Genomic DNA, 18,754 nt, shown 5'->3' with positions numbered 1-18,754 from the left:
TACTGATGTGGGAAATAATGAAACATTTCTGAGGAGTCAAAAAAACCTTGAATTTGAGACATATTATTCTTTGATTTCTGTTAAACAGAAACATGGAAATATTTGGTACATAGTTAAATATTATAATTTGGAGTAGAAGGGAGGTCTAGGCTATAGACAGAAATATGCAAGTAAGAATATACAGGCAGCTTTAAAATGTTCATGGAAAAACTCCATTTTATTCACAATCCCCCTTCATTATACCACCATTCACAATAGCAAAATGATGGAGACAATCTGAATGAAAGAACAGGTAAACAAGTCGTGGTGCATAGGCACAATAAAATACTATAAACATTAAAGAATAATGGTGAATCTGAGAAACATCTCAAGACATGGATGTCCTGGAAGAACATTATGAGTGAAATTAGTCAATCACAAAAGGACAAATATTGTATGAGACCACTCATAAATTAAAATCATGAATAAATTTTACACTCAAAGAAACATTCTTTGATGGTTACCAAGTATAAGAAGGAAGGAAGGGAAAGTTCTTGGCTACAAAGCAGACACATGTTTTCTTGTTTGAAAAGGAAGACTAAGGGGGAGATTTGAAGAGAAAAGAAGATGGTGATTGAGGAAGGCACTGAGAGGTGTGCAAGAGGGAAAGGGAACAGAGGTCAATGTTGTTACACACACAATCCTGTAATTATGAGTGCATGGACTGATAAACACACAGTTAGTATGGGTTTCAGAGCAAGAGTTGGAGTATACGTACAACTCTATATAGGTTTAACTGGGGATATTTGTATATGGTACAAAAAAATCCTATTAACTTTCATTCCATTTTCCCCCAAACTATTCCACAATCTCCTTTGTTTATAGTTTTAAAACCATAGGTGGTCATCCCCCAAGTGGCGTCCTCACACCAACAGCAGGAGCACCATCTGGAAATGTTTCAAATCCAACAAAACTTAATGGCATTGAGTAGGTTCCAACTTTAAAGGAACCTATAGGACAGTACAGAAAGCTCCATATAATTTTCAGGAGTGTTTATGGGCATAGACAGTCTCATCTTTATCCCACAGAGTAGCTGGTGGGTTTGAATGACTAACCGGTAGTTAGCAAGTGAACACAACATATGTCACCAGAATTTCTTTGGGATCAATTTTTTAAAAATCATGTTATTTGGGGCTCATACAACTCATCACAACCCACACAGACATCCATTGTGTCAAGCACATTTGTACATTTGTTGCCATCATCATTCTCAAAACATTTTCTTTCTACTTGAGACCTTGATATCAGCTTCTCATTTTTTCCCTCACTCATGATCCCTTGATAATTTATACATTTTTTTTCTTGTCTTACAGTGACTGATGTCTCCCTTCACCCACTTTCTCTTGTCCGTCCCCCAGGGAGAGGGTTATATATAGATCTTTATGACTGGTTCCCCCTTCCTCCTCCACTTTCCCCTTCCTCTCCTGGTATTGCTACTCTTATTATTGGCCCTGAGGGAGTTTATCTCTCCTGGATTCCCATTGATTCCAGCTCTTATCTGTACCAGTGTACATGCTCTGGTCCAGTCGGATTTGTAAGGTCAAATTGGGAACATGATACTGGGGGTAAGAGGGAGTATTAAAGAACTAGAGGAAAGTTGTAAGTTTCATCAGTGCTATACTGTATACTGACTAGCTCTTCTCCCTGTGACCCTTCTGAAGGGGCAGTCCAGTTGCCTACAGATGGGGTTTGGGTTTCTGCTCTGCACTCCCCCTCATTCACACTAACATGCTCTTTTGTTCTTTGATGCCTGATACCTGATCTTATTGACACCTCGTGATCACACAGGCTGGTGTTCTTCTTCCCTGTGGCTTTGTTGCTTCTGAGCTAGATGGCCACTTGTTTATCTTCAAGCCTTTAAGACCCCAGAAGCTATATCTTTTGATAGCAGGGCACCATAATCTTTCTTCACAAGATTTGCTTATGCACCTGCTTTATCTTCAGTGATCGTGTCAGGAAGGTGAGCATCATGGAAAGCCAGTTTAATAGAACAAAGTGTTCTTGCTTTGAGGGAGTACCTGAGTAGAGGCCCAATGTCCCTCACTAAACCTATAATTATATGCACATAGCTCTGTTTCCCCATCTTCATTTGTAAATATATTTACATATTTACATGCCTGTATTTATGCCTTTTGTCTCCTAGTTCTTTTCTCTATTTCCTTTTACTTTCCTCTTGTCCCACTATCATGCTCAGCCTTCATTTGAGTTTCAGTAATTCCTCTTGGTTACATTGCCCTTGATCAAGCCCTCCCAGGCCTCCTATACCCTCCTTGCCATTGATTTTGGATCACGTGTTGTTTTGGAGAATATTTTAGAGACCAAATTCTAGGTCTACTCTATCAGAAATTTGGGGGATGGGTCTAACAACTAAAAAAGAGGAAAAACAAAAAGTGTCCCATATGGGTCTAATAAATGCTAAAGTTTATGATTGTTATCCCAGCTAAACTGGACCCTAAATGGAGTAGCATGTGGTGAGTCACATGCAAGCAAACCAAATGACCAATTTCTATTTCATGTACATACCTCACAAGAACAGAAATCCAAGACAACCAATTCATGGAAATCTAGGCTAGTCGATCAGGACTTGAGTTGTCAGTTTAATCTATGAGAAAATGCCTGCCAATCTGAACCTTCTGCAGTATATTTTTCCATTTTGTTGATAATTGCAATAGCATTTCCACCTGTCCCAAGCTTCAGACACGGCATTCTCTAAATAATGAATTGAGAAATAATGAGCCATACACAATTTTAATATTGTGAAAGTTTTATTTCTAACATGTTCCAGAGATCTCTACAGTAGACGTGAATACAAAAGAAGACCCACCTGAGCATAAGCCCAGGTGAATGCCAACAGGTAGCGGCCTACCCACTGAAGCCCTTCGCTGTGGAGTCCATTCTGACTCACAGCGCTCCTGCAGAACAGAGCAGAGCTTCCCCTGCGGGTTTCTGAGCCTGCACGTCTTTAAGGAAGTGCCCTGCTTTATCTTTTTTCCACTGCTTTGAACCGATGACTTGTCAATTATCAGCCCAATGCTTAATCCACCATGCTATCAGGGCTCTTTAGAAGTTAAAACTATAAACAATAAACAAATTCACTGTCATGAAGTCAATTCCAACTCATGATGACTCTATAGGAGAGGGTAAAATTGTCCCTGTGGGTTTCCTAAACTATAACCCACCACTCCCCACAAAAAGCTAAACCTTTTTATTGGGAGATGATACAGATATCAAATAATTTCTTAGTACAACCACAGCAAGCAGTATTGTAGAATTGCTACCACAATGTTTCAAAACATTCTCTTTCTTCTTGAACTCCGTGATATCATCTCCCTTTTACCCCACACCCTCCTCACTGTACCTCCCAGGAGACTTTATTTCTACTTGCTGCCTCTCTAGGTTCATCAATCCTGGGCTGCAAATACCAAAACCCAGAAAAACATACAGCAAAAATTCAAGAGGGTTATCCCCAACAACAAAATACATCAGAGCTAAACCACAGTATGAAGAAAAGTTAAAACAAACAAAAAAACAAAAAATGTGGAAAACCATACAAGGCCCAATGGTTCTGGGAGGGATCAATTGACAGGGATTTAACTATTTGAGTCAGGTTCATGACTTTTATCTTCTACAGTCATCTCTCCAATGTACTCTGCTTTGTAAACGGTTTATTCCCATCTCTCCATTGTGTATAGAGGGAAATCACCAGAGTATTATTTTTTTTTTCCTGTATAGATCTTACAAATGTGTCCTGGGAGCTCACTGTCATCCATTGCCTTCTGGAAACTAGATTCTCACAGTTTGATCTCTGATACTATTTCCACCTTGGCTTTAGACTACATGATTTGCAATCCTTTGGTCACTGATGTTGGAGCGCTTCTTCCATGTGGGCCTAGTTGACATCTCAGTTAGAGGGCTGCTTGCTTGGAAACAAGCCATTAAAACCCCAGACACTATTGTATCTGATAGCCAGGGACCATCTAATTTCTTCACCACACTTTGCTATCATACCCATATATTCTGCATTTCCTTCCTTAATACTTAATGCAAGTATCAAGTAGGAACATGATGTAAGAATGAATTATTCTTTAATTGGAGCTATGATTCAGTGCAAGCCTAAATCCACTTTTGGATCTATGTCTTTTTAAAATATCTTTTTAATCTGCTTTTGGCTACCTTTAGATGCCTCCTTATTTATGTATGGTAGAAAGTCTTATCAATCATCTCCCTGAAGCATATTTTCCATTAATGTGGTCATTAATTATCTCCCAATGGTAACTTAAAACACAGGTTGAAAAGGGGATATTGGGCCAAAGTAAAACCAACTACATATAGTAATAACGGAATTATTCACATTGCACAGAATAAATCCTTTCATGACTGGGCACTATGTACACAAACAATCGTAGTTGGTTGTCAGGGAAAACTTACAACAATATTCACTGAGAGTGTCAGTCACAGGGTTGCCCGAATAATATATATCTTATTCTAGCATATGGGGTATTGATATAGTAAGTCAGTGATTGTCTGCCAATTGGTAGATTCTTTAAATGAGTAGAAAATCTCATCTTTCTCCCGCGGAGTAGCTGGTGGTCTTGAACTACTAACCTTATGGTTAGTAGTCCAATGGGCAGCCACTGCAGTGAGAGGGCAATTTAGCAAAAGGGACTGAGAAGGAACGTTATGTTTCAAGTGCAACTGAACCTAAAGGAGAAAGAAGATGAAGAGAGCAATTAGCAAAAGACGAATACTTCAGGGAAAGTAAATTCAAGTGATAAAGAAGGGGGTTGAACTTGATGCCTTGTACATACATAAGAGCAATTTTGCTTGATCCATGCTGCCTTGAAAGCAATTTAAATTGAAAGCTGACATGTTTTCAGCATAATGCACATTACTTAACTCTCACTCTCTCATACTAAGCCTACTTTATTAACTGTATACCCCTGAAAGCATTGGAGTGTTTAAACCTTACACTGTTGCTCTTAGTTGTAAAGGAAGAGATTCCAATTCATGATCCTGAGTGAGCTGAGTTGAATTACACCATTAGATTTTCTTTTCTTTTCTTTTTTTCTTCAGGGGAGAGCGCGAACGCAGTCCCCCACTACCACAAATTACACAGTTGAGTTTCCCACATTTGGGGAAATCGCAGGGGCAGCACATCCTGAGTGCAATGGATAAGCCTCGCCCTGGGAAAACCACCTTCGTGATCATGTCATCTCCCCAGCCAGCTAAGTATTCACCATAGGATTTTCAAGGCTGTGACTACAGATCTGTTTCTTGGGGTATCATTTTTAAAATTTAAAGATAATTTTATTGGGGGCTCTTACATCATTCATATCAAGCATATTTGTACATATGCTGCCATCATTTAAGGTGAATGTAAACCACCAACCTTTTGGCTAAGTAGTCAAGCATTTACACTGATATGTCAACAGGGAACTTCAAACTTAGCACTAGGACTGCCAAATCCAATTGAACTTCAAATAGAGAAATAATGAAGTCCTCTACTCTGAAGTCACATGCGTCCCTCATGTAAATTATTAAACACAATTCACTATATGCTGTGAATGCAGCAGAATGTACAAGCATCTCTAGTAGACTGCCACAGAATTTTCTGGTAGGTAAATAGAGGAATTAGCAGAAGGCACCTATGAAAAATATAGAAACACAACAGAGAGCGTCTCTTCCTTCCTTAATCAGACATCCCAGAGTGTTGTTTAAAAGCCAATACAAAATTTTTTGGTAAATACTTTTCTTAAAAGTTTCTTTTCTTCTCTATTTTAATCTGATACACAGTTGGATAAACTCCAGAACTGGAAGTATGTTTATTATGCTACCAATTAAAAACAGACCATCTTGACTTATATAAAATGCATTGAACTTAATTTAACCTGGATTGGCCATGTGATGATATAGAATCCAGATTTTAAAATCAATCACACATATGATGATTATCATCAACATTAACCAGATCTTTCTTTAATCCTAGCTATATGATTAGAAGAATGCCAAAATTACAAATTTTGTTGATCAAATGTGTCTGTTTACCAAAAGTAGGTAGAGATCTAATTATACCTCTACTAAATTGACTGTCAAGTTTTTGTACAATCCTGGTAACTAGAAAGGTATTTAAATAATGGAAATGCAAAATGATGCATTTCAACACTTTCTAAAAGTCTTTTGTTTGCTGAAATTTCTTAAATAGCTTTTCTTTTTGAAATTAGAGGGAGCAGATTCTCTGCTTATCTACTACATGTAGCACAACTATTTATTCATAAGGTACCAATTTACTAATTGATTCAATAAGAGAATAGCCTTATAGTTTTGTGAATGCACTTATATATATGTATGTATTCGTGTGTTGTATATAGTTTAAGAATGCGGGAGAGTGGGTTGGAAAGGAGGAACCGATTACAAGGATCTACATGTGACCTCCTCACTGGGGGACAGACAACAGAAAAGTGGGTGAAGGGAGTTGCCGGACAGGGCAAGATATAACAAAATAATAATTTATAAATTATCAAGGGCTCATGAGGGAGGGGGAAGCGGGGCCAAGTATCAAGATCGATCCAGCATAATCAAGATTACCACGGTCTCTGCCTGGTAGTAAGGCTGTTCAAGACTCTTGCCTGTGGCTTGAGTGGATCTGCCAGTGGCTCAGTCTGACTAGATTTTCTGCAGATGGGTTTTGGGATTCCACTGTCCCCAATAGCCCTCCACAAATTGGGTGTTCATAATTGTTGCTTGCTCTGATGCTTTCTTCCTCACCGTATTCCAATTTTGTAATTGTCATCTTTGGATCACACCAGCTGGTGTTCTTGTTCCACGCAGACTTAGTTGACTTATCACTTAGATGGCTGCTTGTTTAAATACAAGCCTTCAAGACCCCAGACACTATTCCTATTGATAGCTAGGTTCCACTTGCCTTCTTCATCACACTTTGCTGTAGCACCCTGATCTTCAGTGATCATTTCTTGAAAGAGAATATGGAGCAGGGCCATGATGTAAGAACCGATTATTCTTAAGATGGAGCTTGGATTTAGTGTGAACCCAAAACCCATTCCCGGATCTATACCCCCTTCTCCTTCTTTTTAATTGCTGTCTTGGAAGCCAATACATAAGTCACATCATTCCATAGTTCAATCATCAAACATAATTGTACAATTTCTTCCATAATTATGCATGTTTTTAAAAATATACTTTTCCTTCCTAGACTTCTTGCTATCATCTCCCTCTTGTCTTCATCCACCCTTCTATATCCCAACCCCATGTTATATTTTCTTTCCTTCTAAGCTCAACATCCCTGGGTTTCATTTACTGAAAAATAAACTAACACAGCTTCAAGTGGGTAAGCCACAATGGCATCCCACCTCTGAGATACACCTTAATGTAAATGAGCATATGCACAATATAACAGGTGGTCATCACAGGATTGTCTGGATAATACATATCTTACTGCAGCATTTGGGGCATTGATGTACCATGACCTTGCTTGTTCGCCAAACAACAGGACACCACTCTTGGTACAGCTGTCTTCTTTGACATCAGACACCTTTCGTTTTCCAGCTTACATCCTCAGGTTACAAGTGTGTCTGAAAAAAGAGTCCAGTTCATGCAGTGGAGTTCCTTTTTTTGGGTCTCACTTATGCAGCATGAGATCCAGGATTCAGTGTCCCAGAGTTCTGTGGTACATGGCCTGGGTTCCTGGGAAACACCCAGACACTTAGGTCAAATCTGCCCTCCTACTTCACGCCACTAAAGACCCTCCTTACTTCATGATACCACGAGCATCCTCAGTCTCTCCTTCCTCCACCTGAAGGTCAGCCCTCCCTCCTCTTCCCCCAACAGACCTGCACCTATGTTGTCCCAATCTTTACCATTCAACTTCCCTTCTCCTGTACTGCCCCTACCACAGTAAGCCTCATCACTCTGACAGTGCAGCCTCCCTCTCTAGGGGACCTCACCCCCATCCACATGGCTACCTCTCAGCAGGGAGCATCCCCTCCCTCTTCTGCAGCCATTTGATCCCAGCTTTTGTGAGGCTCCCTCTGTCCCAGTGACCTACAACGCTATACTTACCTGTAGCAGATGAAGCGTGATTCACTGGCACTGGTCCCACTCTATCAGGCTCTCTGATCCCCCACCAGAAGGCTGGATGGACTGAAAGCTTGAGTGTGCCCATTGTACTGCTTGTTCCTACCTCAGTGGACTCATACCGTATTTGTCCTGTTGTGCTTGACTAACTTCACTCAGCAGAACCTCTTCCAGATCCCTTGATGAGTTGAGGTGTTTCATGGTTTCATCTCTGTTTTAAGGGCTGTGGAGTTTTCCATTGTGTGTATGTACCAGAGTTTCTTTACGCAGTCTTCTATTGATGGGAATTTAGGCTGTTTCCAGCTTCTTGCTATTGTAAGTAGTGCTGCAATGAACATAAGGGATCTGTTCATGATCTGTTTCTTATTTCTTTGGGATATATAGTATGATGCTGTCTGTTTTAGGCATGCCATATTGCCTTCCCTAGTGGCTGAATTTATTTTCAAGTCCACCAGCAGTGGATAAGAGTTCCTAGCTCACCACACCCTCTCAAACATTTGTTGTTCTCAGATTTTTTTTAAAAATTGGGCTAAAGTCATGGGTGTCAGCTGGTATCTCATCATTGTTTTGACTCGCATTTTCCAGATAGCTAATAACCTGGCATGTTTCCTCGTGTTTTTATTAACCATTTGACTGTACTCCTTTGTGAATTGCCTGTTCAGGTCTTTTGTGCATCTTTTCAGAGGGGTATTAGTTTTTTCTTGTTGTAAGCTTGTAGAATTCTGTAGATCTTAGTAATTAGTCCTTTGTTATGTCATTACGAAATATCTTTTCCCAATTTGTGGATTTTCTTTTTAATATTTTAATAACATCTTTCAATGTTTATGAGTGTTTTATTGTTAATAGATCCCATTCATCTATTTTCTCTTCCATGGAGTGTGTTTCCTTTGCTAATTCTGCTAGCCCATGTATTCTCCGAACTAGGGCTCCTAGCTGTGTTCCAGTTTTCTCACTCATGATCCTGATAGCTTTGGGCTTTACATTGAGGTCTTTAATCCATCTTGAGTTTATTTTTGTGCATGAGTGAGACATGGGTCTTACTTCATTTTTCTGCCTGTGGATATCCAGATTTTCCAGTACCATTTATTAAGGAGGACATTTGCTTCCCATTTAATGTTTTGGGGGCCTTTGTCAAAATTCAATTGTCTGTATGCAGATGTTTTTATTTCTGGATTGTCTGTCCTTATCCATTGGTCTGAATATCTATCGTTATACCAGTACCAGGCTGTTTTGACAACAGTGACTGCATAGTAGGCTTTGAGGTCAGGTAGTTCAAGGCCACCTAATTTATTCTTCTTGAGTTCTTTGCTTGTCCTGGGCTTCTTCCCTTTCCATATGAAGTTGGTAATCTGTTTTTCCATTTATTTAAAGTATGATGCTAGCATTTGGATCTGGATTGCATTGAATTTGTAGATTACTTTAGGTAGTATTGGCATTTTCACTATATTGCGTCTTCTGATGCAAGAACACAGAATATTCTTTCATTTGTGTAAATTCCTTTTGGTCTCTTGTAGTAATGTTCTGTAGTTTTCTTCTTACAGGTCTTTTGTTTTGCTTTGTTTTGTTTGGGGAGGGGGTTTATCCCTAGGTATGTCAGTTTTTACATGGCTGCTGTGAATTGTATTTATTTCTTGATATTCTTTTCTGCATTTCCATCACTAGTATAAAGGAGTCCAATTAATTTTTGCTTTTAATCTTATATCCTGCTACTCTATTCAAATGCTCTATTGCTTCCAGAATTCCTCTTGTGGACCCCTTAGGAGTCTCAATATATGAAATCATACTGTCTGCAAATAGCAAAAGTTTCATTTCTTCTTTACCCAATTGTACATCCATCATATCTTGCCATTGTCTTGTGGCATTGGCTAGGACCCCCAGCACCGTGTTGAATAGAAATGGGTAAAAGAGGTAAAAGTTGGGTTCCCTTTTTCATAGGAAATATTTTCAGCTTTTCTCCATTGAGTGTAATATTAACTATTAGGTTTTCATATATGGTTTTTATTGTATTGAGAATTTTCCCTTCTGATCCCATCTTCTTGAGAGTTTTTAGAAGGAATGGATGCTGGATTTTATCAAATGCTTTTTTGGCATCAATTGATATGATTATATGTTTCTTGTCCTTTTTCTCATTGATGTGGTGAATTGCATTAATGGATTTTCAAATGTTGAACTATCCAGGCATCCCTAGTATGAATCCTACTTGGTCATGATGTATCATTTTTTGATAAGTTGTTGGATTCTATTGGCCAGGATTTTGCTGAGAATTTTTGCATCTATGTTCATGAGAGACATCGGTCTATCCTTATGGGGTCTTTGCTCAGTTTTGGTATTAGGGTTATGCTAGATTTATAGAAGGAGTTTGGGAGTTTGCTATCCATTTCTATGTTCTGGAAGAGTTTGTGTAGGATTGGTGGCAGCTCCTCTCTGAATGCTTGGTAGAATTCTCCTGTGAAGTCATCTGGACTGGGGATCTTTTTAGTTAGGAGATTCTTGATGATTTTATCTATTTCTTCTTTTGCTATGGGTTTGTTCAAGTTCTTAATGTCCATATGCATTATTTTGGGGAGAGAGTGATTTTCCCGGTATTTGTCCATGTCCTGTACAGTGTTGAATTTGTTGATATGTAGTCTTTCGTAGTACTGCATAATTAATCTTTTTATTTCCTTGGGGTCTAGAGTGACTTCCCTTGTTTCATCCCTAATTCTGGATATTTATGTCTGGCCTTTCTTTTCCTTTGTTAAGTTTGCTAGTGGTTTGTTGATTTTGTTGATCATTTCAAGAACCAACTTTTTGCTCTGTGGATTCTTTTCATTTTCTTCTGATTTCTAGTTCATTTATGTCTGCTCTATTTCAATTTTTAAAATTTTTTTGCTCTTAGAAGAATTTTGCTGTTGGCTCTCTTCTAGCTGCTGGAGGTGCAAAGTTAAGCGGCTGACAATTCTTCTCTCCTCTTTTTCCATGTGTGCATTTATTGCAATAAAGGGACCTTTGGTAACTGCTTTTGCTGTGTCCCATAAATTTTGGTATGTTGTATTTTCATTCTCATTGGTTTCTAGGAACTTCTAAATTTCCTCTCTAATTTGGGTTAAAACCTATTGTTTTTTGAGAAGCATTTTGTTGTCTTCAGATGTTTGTCTGTTTTGTTGTTGTTATTGTTATTCTTTCTATTGTTAATTTCCAACTTTATGGCACTGTGGTCAGAGAAGGTGGTCTGAAAGACCTCTATGAGTTTGAATTTTCTTAAGCTTGCCTTGTGCCCAACGTGGTCTATTTTTTAGTCCATGTCATGTGAATTGGAGCAGATGTTTGTTTATTTATTGATTGATTGATATTGGTTGTAGAACTCTGAAAATGTCTCTTAGGTCAAATTGTTAGATTGTGTTTGTCTGCTCTTTAGTTTCTTTATTGATTTTTTTTTTCTGTTTGTCTAGCTTTCTTTGAGAGTGGTGCATTGAATTCACCTAGTATAATTGTTGATCAGGTGATTTCTATTTTCATCTATTTGAGAATTTGGTTGATGAATTTCAAGGGTGTTTCATTGGGTGCATCCATGTTTATGTTTATGGGTTCTTGGTCTACTAGTCCCATGAACACTGTGTAATGCCCATTCTTATCTCTTGATATGTCATGTACTTAGAAGTCTATTTTGTTTGAGATAACTATTGCCACCCTGCCTTTTTTTTTTTAGTTGCCATTTGCTTGGTAAAATTTTCACCATCCTTTGACAGTCATTCTCTTTTTGTGTGTGAGTTTGAGATGTGTCTCCTGAAGTTCATATTGATGAACTTTGTTGTCTTATCCAGTCTGGAACCCTTTGTGTTTTGATTGATGCATTTAAACCATCAGCATTCAGTGCAATTAACTTTAGATGTAGATTAGTTGTTGTCATCTCGTACTATTTATTTGTGGTATTTTCCTTTCTTCTTTTTAATAGGCTGGTGTATGTGTAAGGACTTTAATCTTGTCTTTGAATCTCCATTGGATCTGTAATGTTTTGGGTACTGCTTTCAGTGTGTTGGTTTCTGGGTGGTGTTACATTGTGTGGTGGCCCCGTGTTTGTGTGCTGCGTGTGTTGGTTTTCTGCCCATAAAGAACAAGAAAGTATTTTTCGTAATGCTGATTTAGTTTTTCAACATTCGGAGTATGTTATTCCAGTTTCTTCTTTCCTGCATGGTCTCCCCGGACAGGTCTCAGATTATTCATATCTGTTTACCTTTATATGTAATGATTTTTTATATCTCTGGCTGCATTCAAGATTCTCTCCTTTTCCTTGAAATTCTATAATTTGACTACCATATGTCTTGATTTAAAAAAAAATAATCTAATGGGTGTTCCCTGTGCTTTGTACATGGTTATCATCTCCCTTGTGATATTGGGGAAATTTTATTCCAAGAATTCCCTTACTAGTTTAACTGTAGGCTCATTTCTTTCTTCCTTCTCTGGGACCCCAATACTTCTAATTTTGTTTTGCTTCACAGAATCCTACATCCTCCTCAGGCTTTCTTCAGATTCTTTTGCTTTTTCGTTTGACTGTTTCTCTTGTTTGCAGAATTCTGCCTGGTTATCTTCATGATCACAGATTAAATTCTCCATTTCTGCCATTCGACTGTCGATATCATTCACATTTTTATCTATTTGTGCTTTGTTATTCCTTAACTCCTGGACTTTACTTCAGTGTGAGGATTTAGTATCTCTATTTTATTTCATTTGTTTACAAGGCTGATCCCTGAATTCCCTGTATGACACTTACCAATATTGTCAAGCACTCTCAGACTGGCAGTTCAAAGGCTGTTTCTTCTGTGTATACTGTTGGGCTTGGGTTATCTTCGGTAATTGACTTTTGTCCCAGTCCCCCAACACTGCCCCCTTATCCACATATCTGTTGATCCTACAGTGATCTGTTCATGCAGGGGATTCTACTTTGGCACCATCTTCCTGGAACTCTACTTCTTGTCTTTTCAATGAACTTTTGCTTTCTTTATGTATGACCCTCTTTCTGCAATTCCATAATCTGTCTGGTCTTCGGTCATTTGTGTACAAAGCCTCAAATCTGTTCTTCAGATGGTCTCTAAATTAAGGTGAGATATACTCAAGTTTATATTTTGACTCTCGATTATTATTTTAATTTCTTCCTCTTCAACTTTAACTTACATATGACTAATTGATAGCTCATTCCCCAGTCAGGTCTTGGCCTTATTTTGGCTGATAATATTGAGCATCTCCATGATCATTTCCACAGATGTATTCTATCCAGGAAGGTTCGGATGCTTTCATTTTTGTTTTCAAGTTTTGCACTCCACTTGCCCCTAATTATCAAAACATCTTAATGTCATGTTTGAGCTATTTCAGACTGAAGAATTTGGTGTAGTTCTTCAATGTTTTCATCACGGGCTTTAGTGTTGGTGAACAAATTTGAATAAAAACTGTATTAACTCTTATTCCTTCTGAAGGTATAGATATTATCCTATCATGGAAACATTTTACTGTGTGATAGATTTTTAAATGCTATTTTCAATAACAAAAACAATACCATACCTCTGAATTTGTCATTCAATTAAGGTTTACAAGCTTCAATATTGATTACATCTCAATGTAAATAAATCCCAAATCCTCACACCTGGACCAAGAGATAACATCACGATAAATGGAGAAATATTGAAGTTGTCAAGGGGTTCATCTTGCTTGAATCCACAATCAATGTTATGGAAGCAGCAGTCAAGAGATCAAACAACATGTTGATTTGGGTTAATCTTCTGCATAAAAGCTTTTTAATGTGTTAAGAAGATAGAATGCTACTTTCAAGACCGAGGTGCTCCTGACCCAAGCTATGATATTTTCAGTTGCCTCAGATAGATATGAAGGTTAGACATTGAATAAGGAAGATTGAAGAATAGTGGATGTATTTAAATCATGGTGATGCCCAAGATTATTAAAACTATCATGCACTGCCCAAAGAAACAAATCTGTTTGGGGGGAAATACAACCAGAATGCTCCTTAGAGGCAAGATGGCAAGTCTCCATCTCATGTACTTTGGACATATTATCAGTCACGATTAATCCTAAGAAAAGGACATCATGCTTGGAAAAGTAGAAAAGTAGTGAACAAAAGGGAGGCTCTTGGAAAGATGGACTGATCCAGTGGTTGCAACAATGGACTCAAACATAAGAATAATTGTGAGGATGGCACAGGACTGGGCAGTGTTTCATTCTGCTGTACATAGAGCATCTACGAGGCAGAACTGACTTACGACACCTAACCACCACCACCACAGTAAACTTTGTGAGTCTAGGATTTTAAACGGCCATGACAGTCCATGTCTGCTCACTAAGATCAAGTGGATGCAGACTTAAAGTGACCCAATAGGACAGAGTATAACTTCCCTTGTGGGTTTCTGAAGCTGGAACTCTTGATGGGAGTAGAAAATCCCATCTGTCTCCCACAGAGCAATTGGTGGTTTGGACCGGCTAACCTTGATGATGGTAGCCTAATATGTAGCCCTTAGACAACCCGGGCTCCTTGGTTGTCCTACTGCCTGGGATATCTTTCTTAATGCATGTGGGAGTTACCTAATCTGGTGTCAGTTTGAGGGCTAAGAGTGAAGGGGTGAAGTTTAGCCTGTCAATCAGATCACAGCTTGATGAGCTCATTTGGAGGCGCCAAGAAGATAAATAGCTCACCGGAGGCGGGACACATGTTCTCTCCCTGTTCGACTCTACTGACAAGACACATGGGGCTATGCTGATGACAGCCGGAGCATCGGAGCTGGAGAAGTCACTCGGAGACCCCTGACAGCAATGAGATGCTTACTCCGCCACTGGATCCATAACATTTCCCACCCACTGGACAGTGATATTTCTGCATTCAGTGTTATTGCTTGTGTTTTGTGAGTCTGAAGAGGACTTTATAGATTGGTATTGGACATAAGGGCTAAAATCGGACTTACAGACTTGATCTTGGCTGGGATGTTTTCTTAATGTACAATTACTCATTATATAAAGCTCTTTCTTACATACATATGAGTGTCCATGCATTTGTTTCTCTAGTCTACCGGGACTAACGTAATGCATTCCATTTTACTTTTGACGACTTCAAAACTTCCTAAATTCATACTTTGTATACTCCATGTTTACAGAAAAAGTGGATTTTTGCAGCTGTTTCTTCTCATTTTGAGTTATACCCCACCAATAAATGAAGTTCCCAATAGATTTTTTCCTTCTATGTCATTAAGACAGAATCTACTTGGATGAAGCAGATCTTTCCTTATCGTATTTTGAACGCCTGCAAACTTGAGGGGTTCATCTTCTGGCACTATATGGAATGTGTATTCATTTTCTCAAGTCTGTTATTAGTATAAAACCTCAAGTAAAATCTGTTTCTCATTGATGATCCTGCTGGTATTTGAAATACTGCTGCCAAAGCTTCTGATATTTCAACATGAAATCCATCATGGTACACTATGCTTATTGACAAGGGGGGCTCAAAAATGTATTTTTGAGTTCATAGCATTTAATTACCAACAACTTAAAGATTTTTTATTTTTTCTCACTTTATTTTGCTGGTTCAGATTATTTTTATATTCATATGATTTATATCCTTATTCTGGTCTAGTAATAGTGTGGATAATACTTAAGGGAAAATATTTATCAGTTTATAAAATACTCACTTACCTCTCAATTGAGACAAATGGATTGATAGCTGTTATTAAAAATATACACAAGAAGAAGGAAGTTTGGAAGGCAAGATGCTACTATGTAGGCTCAGTTGAAACAAAATACGTTCTATTGATCTCTATAAGCAACAGCCTGTATCAGGCATCTGCCCTGCTTGAGTCATAATACATCTGCAAGTCATAAACCAATCGGATGAATAACTTCAATTGTCCAAAGCATAAAGTGGCATATCCCTTTTTCATCTTGGGTTAAGAGGAGACAGCTTTAAGGATTTGCTAGAATATTAGACTGCAAAAGAAGGTCATTAATCTGTCATCTATATACCGTCAGAGCATCTCAAGGTCTTGTTAAATTAAAATCATATGACTTTGTAAACAGTTCAAGTTACTGCAGTTTTGTGAAAGCCTGGCAGTCTTTGAATAATGATCAGTTCCTCTCTGCTGATTTGCAAGCTGCTTCCAACAAGCCTAAAACTAACCCACCATGTCCTGCTTACCCTTGTGCATAGAGCAATTGTTCATATTCTCTGCAAGTACCTTTACTCAGGTGTGATTTTTTTCTCCTAGCAATCATTCTTTCTCATTCTCTCATGATATAAATTGAAATGCATATGCTCTATGCTTCTAACAGTCTTTTAATCTCCGTGCAGCATTCTTTGTTAGTTTTGTTTTTCTCCATCTCCCCATGTAAGCGAAGTAATTTTATCCCTTGTGAAAAAGCAATGGTTATTTTATCTAAAATATCAATATATCACTCAGCAGTATATCTATTTCTTCTACATGGTGTTAGTGAAATATGTGATATTCTTATGAAAATACATTTATCCAAGACCTAGTTCAGACTTAGAGAAAAAGACACAATCAAACATTTGAATGTATAACACGGTTCCTAAATACCAAACAGTTAGTAGAGAAGATTTTTGTTGTAAGTACCACAACAATAATATGTGAACATATACTAACCAATTAATGTGCAATTGTGTAAAACGTATGTCAGTAGTCGCATTGTTACCTGTTTCCCTTGAATTCATGCTTCCTATTATATGAAAAGGTAGAAATGCTTAAGGGCATTAGGATAAAATGTTTGGCATTGAGTTAGCCACATTCAACAGTCCATTCAAGCTCTCCCCTTTCCGCTCCTTCGTGGATTCTTTTCCAGGAAAAATACGCTGGACGGAAGAGATTTTTTGTATCCTGACAGGCTTCACCACCAGTGGTTCCTCTGTGGAAGTAATGAATGTCACTAGGGTTGTTGTTAGTGAAATTCAATCAGTTCTGCCTCTTAGTGCACCTACGTACACCTGAGTGACAGCCTGCTCAGTCCTTTGCCATTCTCACAATCATTGCTATGTTTGAGCCCACGAGAAAGCCATGGTGTCAATTTATCTTGTTGAGACTCTACTGCTTTCTCTGGCCTTCTGTTATATCAAGCATGATGTCATGCATGAGATGAATTCTCAATACTGTTGCTTGTAAGGAGCATTTGGTAGTACTTCATCTAAGATAGATTTGTTTCTTTTTTCTGGAATAGTCAACATTCTTCATCAACACCTCAATTCAAATACAGTAGTGTGTCTTCAGTCTTCCTTGTTCATTGTCTAACTTTCACATGCACATGAAGTGAAGGGAAATACCATGGCTAGGGGCAAATGCACATGATCCTCAAGGTAACGTTTTTTGATTCCCAACACATTACTTGAAGCAGATTTTCCCAATGTAATCAACCTTTTGATTTCCTGACTGCTTCTTCCAAGGATGCTGAGTGTTGATCCAAGTGAAATGAAACTTTGACAGGTTCAATCTTGTGTTTGTTTATCGTGATGTTGCTTATTGGTCCAGTTGCAAGTATCTTTGTTTATGTTGAGGTAGAATCCATCCTGAGGGATTCAGTCTTTGACATTCATCAGTAAGACATTCAAGTTCTCCTCAGTTTCAGCAAGCACAATGTGTCAAAGCATATCTTAGCTCTATAACCACTAACATATCTTGAAGATTTTTCAAACTAGGAATTTTTATACATTTGATTGGGCAGGATCCATTTCATTCTTTTGGGTTGCTACAGGAGGCAAGGTGCAATACACATGTCAGAAATCATTTAGGAAATTAATTTCATAAACTGCTACTGTATTTGCTGCATCCTAATACAAGATATCTTACGGTAGGCTCTTGTAAAGTAACCTTAATCAATGGAAAACTCAGATTTTCAGTAGCAAGATGTATAAAAAAATATTTCATCCTCAAAATATGCTTTCATAGTCATCTGTCACTTCTTCCACAAGCTGGTATACAGTAATAGAGGACCCCTGACTTAGGCTTCTCTATGCCCATTCTCCCTCTGAGTACTCAAACTCATGAACTTCCCATCCAAAAACTTTACAGTATGCTTTGGGACTCAGAGGCAACACTTCCTTCTAGAATATAGTTAGTAGGATATTTGGCTTCTAAATTGTTTAGAATATTACATCAAATTCAAACTCTGAACATTGAGAAGTTGGTAACTATAGCGACTTGATTATAAGATTTGATTTGAAAATAGATCATATAGGCAGAAAGTTAACTCAGAAAGGAGAAATAACCTTTCAGGAGAATCTTTCTATTTGATGAGCAAGATTCAGCAGATGAGTTTGGGCAGGAAGACTCAAACTAAGCAAAGGGACAGAATGTGAGAGGGTTACACGTATTATTCAAAGTCTTGGTTGTTTGTTTTTTTTGTTTTGTTTTGTTTTTAATCAAACCAAGCCTGCTGGTGTGGAATCCACCCTACGGCCACACCATATAAGTGAAAGAACACTGTTGACTGCATGGCAGTTTTCAATGCAAACATCCTTTGGAAGCAGAGTGTAGGTCTTTCTTCCAAGATGCCTCTGGGTGGGTTGGGACACTGTTACCTAGCATTTGAGCTTAACGTTGTGCACCAGCAAGGAACTCCATTTGTGAGAAAAAGAAATCCTCCT

The 18,754-nt window shown here is 38.2% G+C and overlaps 1 non-coding gene across 1 annotated transcript; it reads right to left on the bottom strand.

Moving 5' to 3' along the window:
• Positions 1-5,109: 5,109 nt before the first annotated feature.
• LOC115872252 lies at positions 5,110-5,272 on the bottom strand. The gene has a single exon (XR_004047759.1). It is a non-coding gene; the product is annotated as a U1 spliceosomal RNA (small nuclear RNA).
• Between the last annotated feature and the right edge of the window lie 13,482 nt (positions 5,273-18,754).

This window comes from Echinops telfairi, unplaced genomic scaffold, assembly GCF_000313985.2.
Source record: "Echinops telfairi isolate 266 unplaced genomic scaffold, ASM31398v2 ScPeMD7_7421;HRSCAF=8459, whole genome shotgun sequence".
NCBI classification, from domain to species: domain Eukaryota; kingdom Metazoa; phylum Chordata; class Mammalia; order Afrosoricida; family Tenrecidae; genus Echinops; species Echinops telfairi.
Note: the sequence above shows the minus strand (reverse complement) of the source record. Positions and strands in the feature narration are given on the sequence as shown.